The sequence below is a fragment of the Atractosteus spatula genome, chromosome 10 (genome assembly GCF_055471065.1).
Source record: "Atractosteus spatula isolate fAtrSpa1 chromosome 10, fAtrSpa1.hap1, whole genome shotgun sequence".
Lineage (NCBI taxonomy): Eukaryota > Metazoa > Chordata > Actinopteri > Semionotiformes > Lepisosteidae > Atractosteus > Atractosteus spatula.
Window position 1 is genome coordinate 26,539,843 of NC_142715.1, and position 5,911 is coordinate 26,545,753.

The window sequence follows — 5,911 nt, forward strand, 5'->3', positions numbered from 1 at the left end:
ATAATGTTCACTCATGGAATTTGGTCTTTGAATGGCTGGCGGGAAAATTCATTTATACTCCCGTTGCACCCTCAGCTGAAACATGTTAAAATAACAAGGCAGATTTGTTGGAGAACCTCACAAGAATTATTGGGTTAGCACTGTATGTATTCTGGTATATTTACTTTAATTTTAATATAAATGTAAACATGCATGCTGTATGATATATTGTAATTTTAAAATATGTTAGCTGAGGATGCGAGGGGGGCAATTACACCTTGTGAAACAAGCAAGGAACTGTAAAAAAGGCTGGTATTTGAAAAAAATTGGCGATCACAAGAAAACCACAATTTATGTGGTATTATCATCAATATCCTTCAAAATTGACGTTCAAATGAAGGATTTGAAGAAACTATGAAAAAAGCAACAGTAATAGCAGAGGATTTTGATTTTTGCTCTTCAATTCAGTAGATCACCGTAGAGTTGCGCCCCTACAAACAGCACAAAGGATGAATCCCACCTCTTTTGTTATTGCTACGTTTGTGCTGGTGAAAGTACCGTTTGTGCTATTGAAAGCAGCTTGGAAGATGAAGGTGCAGTCACTTCCACATGTCATGATACCATTAGATCCGATGACAAGAGCTGAAGCCCCCCCAGGCCAAGCCAGCATCGTGAGGAAGATGGGCATGGTGGAAGGTAGTGTGGCCGAGCAGTCTAAGGCCCTGGATTTAGGCTCCAGTCTCTCTGGGGGTGTGGGTTCGAGTCCCACCACCGCCAAATGTTAGTGTTTTAAGACATGCAATACGATCAGTAAAAGCTCTTTTTGTTAGTCTGTTGAGAGGCTGCGTGAGGTGTTTAGAGATAGACATTCTAAAAGACAGGCTGTCAGCTTAACATCAAGGAAGAAAAAATATTTTGTTTTCTCAAGAGAAATTCTCTTTGGCACTTTCAGCTTTATGTAGGGAACAACGTCTGCCAAGATCACTTTTGAGCCAGTGCACATGGTAGTGTGGCGGCAAGTACATTTAATATTGGTGGGTAGCTGCGTCAGCATGCGTAGGCTGCAAAGGAACAAGTAATAGGTTTATTCCATGCTGAAAAAAAGAAGAAAGAGAACACAACGTTTCAGCCATGGAGCCTTCTTCAGGTGTGAGAGAGACAGGGCAGTAGGCAAAGGTAAAGTAGCGGGAGAACAAAGGTGGGGAGGGAGGAGGAGTGAGAGGCGGGAGCAGGGGACAGAAAGAGAGGCCAATTAAGAGGTGTGAAGTCAGAATGGGTGCAGAGAGGTGTGAAATGAAACAATGAATGGAGAAAATTTAAAAGAACAGTAGTCTGTCGTTAAGGGAGGGGAGAATGTGAATGTGTGATCCTAGCTGCAGAATAATTTTGGTTTCGGTGGTCTTTCTGAGTTCGGAAAACCGTCTTTGAAAACACAGACGGAGAGATTAGAGTGGTCGTGGCCGTCAGAGGTGAAATGAGAAACAATGGGCTTGGAAAGATCTTTAATCTTCACAGCCCTGACGTGTTCTCTGAAGCGGTCTCCGAGTCTCCTTCCTGTTTCTCCAATGTAGATGGCGGGGCATTTACTGCAAGAGATACAGTAAATAAAGTTGTTGGAGGTACAATATGCCATCTGGGTGATCTGGAATTGTCCCTGAGGGGCCTTGAATGCGTGTGGTGGTGGCTGTGTACTTGCAGGTTTGATACAGCGAGCTCTGTTGCAAGGGAAAGTTCCTGGTGTGAATGGTTGTTGGGGATGGTCAAGGGAGCTGTGAACAAGGAGGTTACGCAGATTAGGTGGTCGGCGATATGAGATGACAGGGCGATCAGAAAAGAGGGCCCCAATGGAGGGATCATCCTGTAGGATGGAAAACTTGTGGTTAATGGTCGTGGGGGTAGGAAGTGTGTTAGGGTGGTAAGGAAGCACCAAAGGAATGCGGTTGTTACGGCGGGAGTTCCTGATTGGGTTGATGGTCCTGGGGGTGTTTTTGGCTCGGGCAAGGGCCCTGTCAATCACACTGCTGGGGTATCCTCTGTTGATGAAAAAGGAGTACATTTCGAGGGCTTGGTTCTCGAAGTCGATGTCGTCGCTGCATAATCGTCGTAGCCTAAGGAACTGTGAAAAAGGAAGAGAGTTTTTACTGTGGTTGGGGTGAAATGAGCTGTACAGGAGGTAGCTGTGTGAATCCGTGGGTTTGTAATAAACTGAAGTGGACAGTCGGGGGTAGTTGATGGAGAAGTTGATGTCTAGAAACGGAAGAGTAGTGGAAGATATGTTAACCGTATATTTGAGGGACAGGTGGAAGTTGGTGAAATGGTGCAGGAAGAACTCAAGCTGATCGTTGGAGCATGTGGCGGCACCGACGCAGTCATCAATATATCGTTTGTAGAGGTCAGGGACATAGCCAGTGTGCAAATAAATATTTATAATAGAATGTATAATTTAACACAGCAAAAATATATTGTATTTTGCACTATAATCAGATATTTCAAATGAAGCCCTCTGGATTTGATTACCCTTCTCACTTTACAAGCCGGAGCAGCTGATGCACCATGTGTCTTCCCATAAAAAGTCTTTGACTCCATACTATGGCTGTTGCAGTGCAGGCTCATATATGAGTAGAACAGGCGAACCTTCCAATGAACGAGGGGTTCCTTTTCACACAAGACTGATAGGAAACAGTCAAAACTTGCCACACCCGGACTGTTAAATTGATCAACCATTTTTAATAGCTGTGGAAATGCACTCACACTGTAGGATACGCACTCGGTGCGCCACAGGCATCACATTCACACGTCAAACACTTGTTTTCAGTAGCAGGTGATTTGGGATCCCCCAGTCTTCGCTTTATCATCCACGCAGTATGCCTGTTCCAGAGACATTTTCATTGTTGATAACTATGGGGGGAGAGCATGTAGATTCCAAAACACTCTACGGCAGCAGATGTGAGCAATTACCTGCTAGAGAAACAAATGTGTTCCCAGAAGCATATACTGCACAATTACCACAATATTTGTAAACATTTCCGATACATAACCACGTTATGTGCTCTACATTGTTCTATTTTGTACCGTGTGAGGAGAATACACACTCTATTACTGTTGTTGCTGAGCTTCGAGTCTCCTACTTATTTCTTCTACTAGCTTGCATAGAAAGTCATCGCCCTGCTTGTTGTCTATCACTTAATAAAAAGGTCAACGTAGAAAACGTTATTTATTACTGTGTGTTTATTTTGGGGCTTAATATTTACGTTTATAATTACCCCCCAGGGTCAAGAAAACATTTTCATACTATTTTTTTAAATTAAAAAAAATCCATTTCTATTGGATTTAAATCTGGGGATTCTGCTGGAGTTTTCACCCAGTTTATTTCCTCTGCTTTAAGTCTTCCCTTTGCTGCTGTGCGTTTCAGATCGTTGTCCTGACAGAAATGATGCCTGGATCCAAAGTGCTCCCTGATGTATGGGGCAGTAGATTGTTTGATCATGACTTCCTCGAAGAATTCCCGATCCATTATTCCTTTGAAATTAAGAAGTTGTCCTGGGCCTCTTCTAGATATTCCACCCCCAGCCATGGACCTTGAAAACTGTTCCAAAGCCACTGTTGTTTCATCAGTGAAAAGTGCATCATGAAATGCATCTCTCAGTTCAATCCATTGAAGTGCTTGCTTGAGCATTTCTTCAGTTTTTACCTTTATCTCCATCCCCAGCACTGGCTGGAGATGCTGTGTGTGTCCGAGCTCAACGGTTATATAGGACAGGACTCGGCGCACAGCAGGTGCGACTCATTGCTCTGCGCTGCCCGTGCGGAATACGCGTCTCCTCCCTCCACACACCACCACCTCACTAAACCGCCTTCATACTCCCCAGCGGCTATAACATCTCCATTTATTACATTTATTCTTCCCTCTTAACCCAGAAAACTCCTGGGACGTTTTTGTGAACCGGTAAAGCGTCTCTCTATTGGTGGTCACAAGTAGAAACAATGCACAAGCTGAAAGCAGGAAGTCAAAACACTCCTCCTCACTGTACGAGCACATCTGGGTCCAGACTTCCGAAGACTCCTAAAAGTGAATTTCCAGATTCCTGAAAGGCATGTTAAAGTCCCCCATCCGTTCGTTTCAAATGCATAAATTGGATGAGTTCGGGTACTTTTCTGATGTATTTTAATAGTTTGGCACTGTAACGTGTTAAATATTTTACAAGTAAAATTTATCAACTTCACTTTCATGCGAGGTTTTGCGTGGATACAAAAACACCCCAGTGGGCAAAAGACGTATAATATACGTCTATTAAATGCATACCTTAGACGTCTAAATGTGGTCCACAATTCGTCTAGAATGAAATTCTAATATACGTCTATTGTTATACGTCAATTATACGTCTATGATTAGATGTTCATTATACGTAAATGTTTGGAGTTCTATTATACGGATAAATTTAGAAGACTATTATACATATATGGTTAGAGGTCTATTATACGGATAATTTTAGAGGACTATTATACGTATATGGTTAGAGGTCTATTATACGGATAACTTTAGAGGACTATTATACGTATATGGTTAGAGGTCTATTATACGGATAACTTTAGAGGACTATTATACGTATATGGGTAGAGGTCTATTATACATCAAAGATAGGTTTTACAGGTGTAGAAACTAGTAAACCAAGCCAATGATTTGGTTTAGAAATTTATTCTGAAAATACACATTCACACCTGAAAAATATGTATTTCAAATTATACATTGTATACAATCAATCAACAATCAACATATGGGCAATAACCATAAAAAACACAACTAGTCTTAAACTTCAGCTACAAATTCTGGTAACATGGCAATATACAGTATAGTAATGACAAACACAAACTAATTACATTAACACACTAACTCAAAACCTCATTTTGATTCAAATATACATTTTAAAATGTACAACTTCTATATTTCCAAGAAAAAAAATATTACAATGGAAGTTAAGACGATTTTTGTCCACTATTTGCAAACCCTGTCTAATTGTCCTAACAGAACCAGAAACCTATTATTTTCAGTGTCCAGATCTCCTGGCCCCCTGCCTTGCATATGCATTCGTCAAGTAACGTATTGCGTGCTCCTTTATTTCTTTTTCTGTTGATGTAGGGTGGGACTTCAGCACCGCAGCTAGGAGAAACTTATATAATATTACTTCCCAAATAAATGATGATTAATATCTTCTTTAGTATAATCTAAAAAATGAAACGGTTTACTAAGCTCAAAGCTGAAATAAATGTATAAAATTTAGCTTGCATCATAGCAGTTGAGCAATAAAGTCTGTCCTAATTAAAGAGTACCCAAAGTTTGAAAGTACAACATAGAATAAGAATAATTAGAGAAACGGCAAAACGATTTTGTGTCATCTTCCCCATTCACACTATTTTTATGTGCCATTTTTTGCTTATTCACGTACTATTTTAATCAAAATAATATTAAGAAAGATCTGTTTGTATTCAGATAGTATTATTATTATTCATACTTACTCGTCAAAAGAGGATTGCTGAGATATCTGCGAATACTTCAATCTTCTACATTTGAAAAACATGGCCAAAATGGTGACCAACGAATACTAGCAATGCATTGTGGTATATAACCGGAAAATATGCTGGGTTAGATATTTTCTCAACGTATGCATTTATTAATGTTGTCGATATTATGGTTGAAATTTAACATTGATAATACATCGCGGTTATGTGCCCCCCTGATGTGCAATTTTAACACATGCAGTTAGTAAGGATCGGTCACTGTTGTAAGGTATTATATATAATGACATTATGGAATAGGATGGGGACAGGCCTGGCATCACGGGGGGAGGGAGGAGTGTCGCCCCTTCAGTTTTGGGCAAAAGGATTTACTTAACTTGCGCCCTAATAAAATAGTTGTACTTTGTCAATGGTCAGA

The 5,911-nt window shown here is 40.5% G+C and overlaps 1 non-coding gene across 1 annotated transcript; it reads left to right on the top strand.

Moving 5' to 3' along the window:
• The first annotated feature begins 674 nt into the window (after positions 1-674).
• On the top strand, positions 675-756 carry trnal-uag (transfer RNA leucine (anticodon UAG)). The gene has a single exon. It is a non-coding gene; the product is annotated as a tRNA-Leu (tRNA).
• The last annotated feature ends 5,155 nt before the right edge of the window (positions 757-5,911 follow it).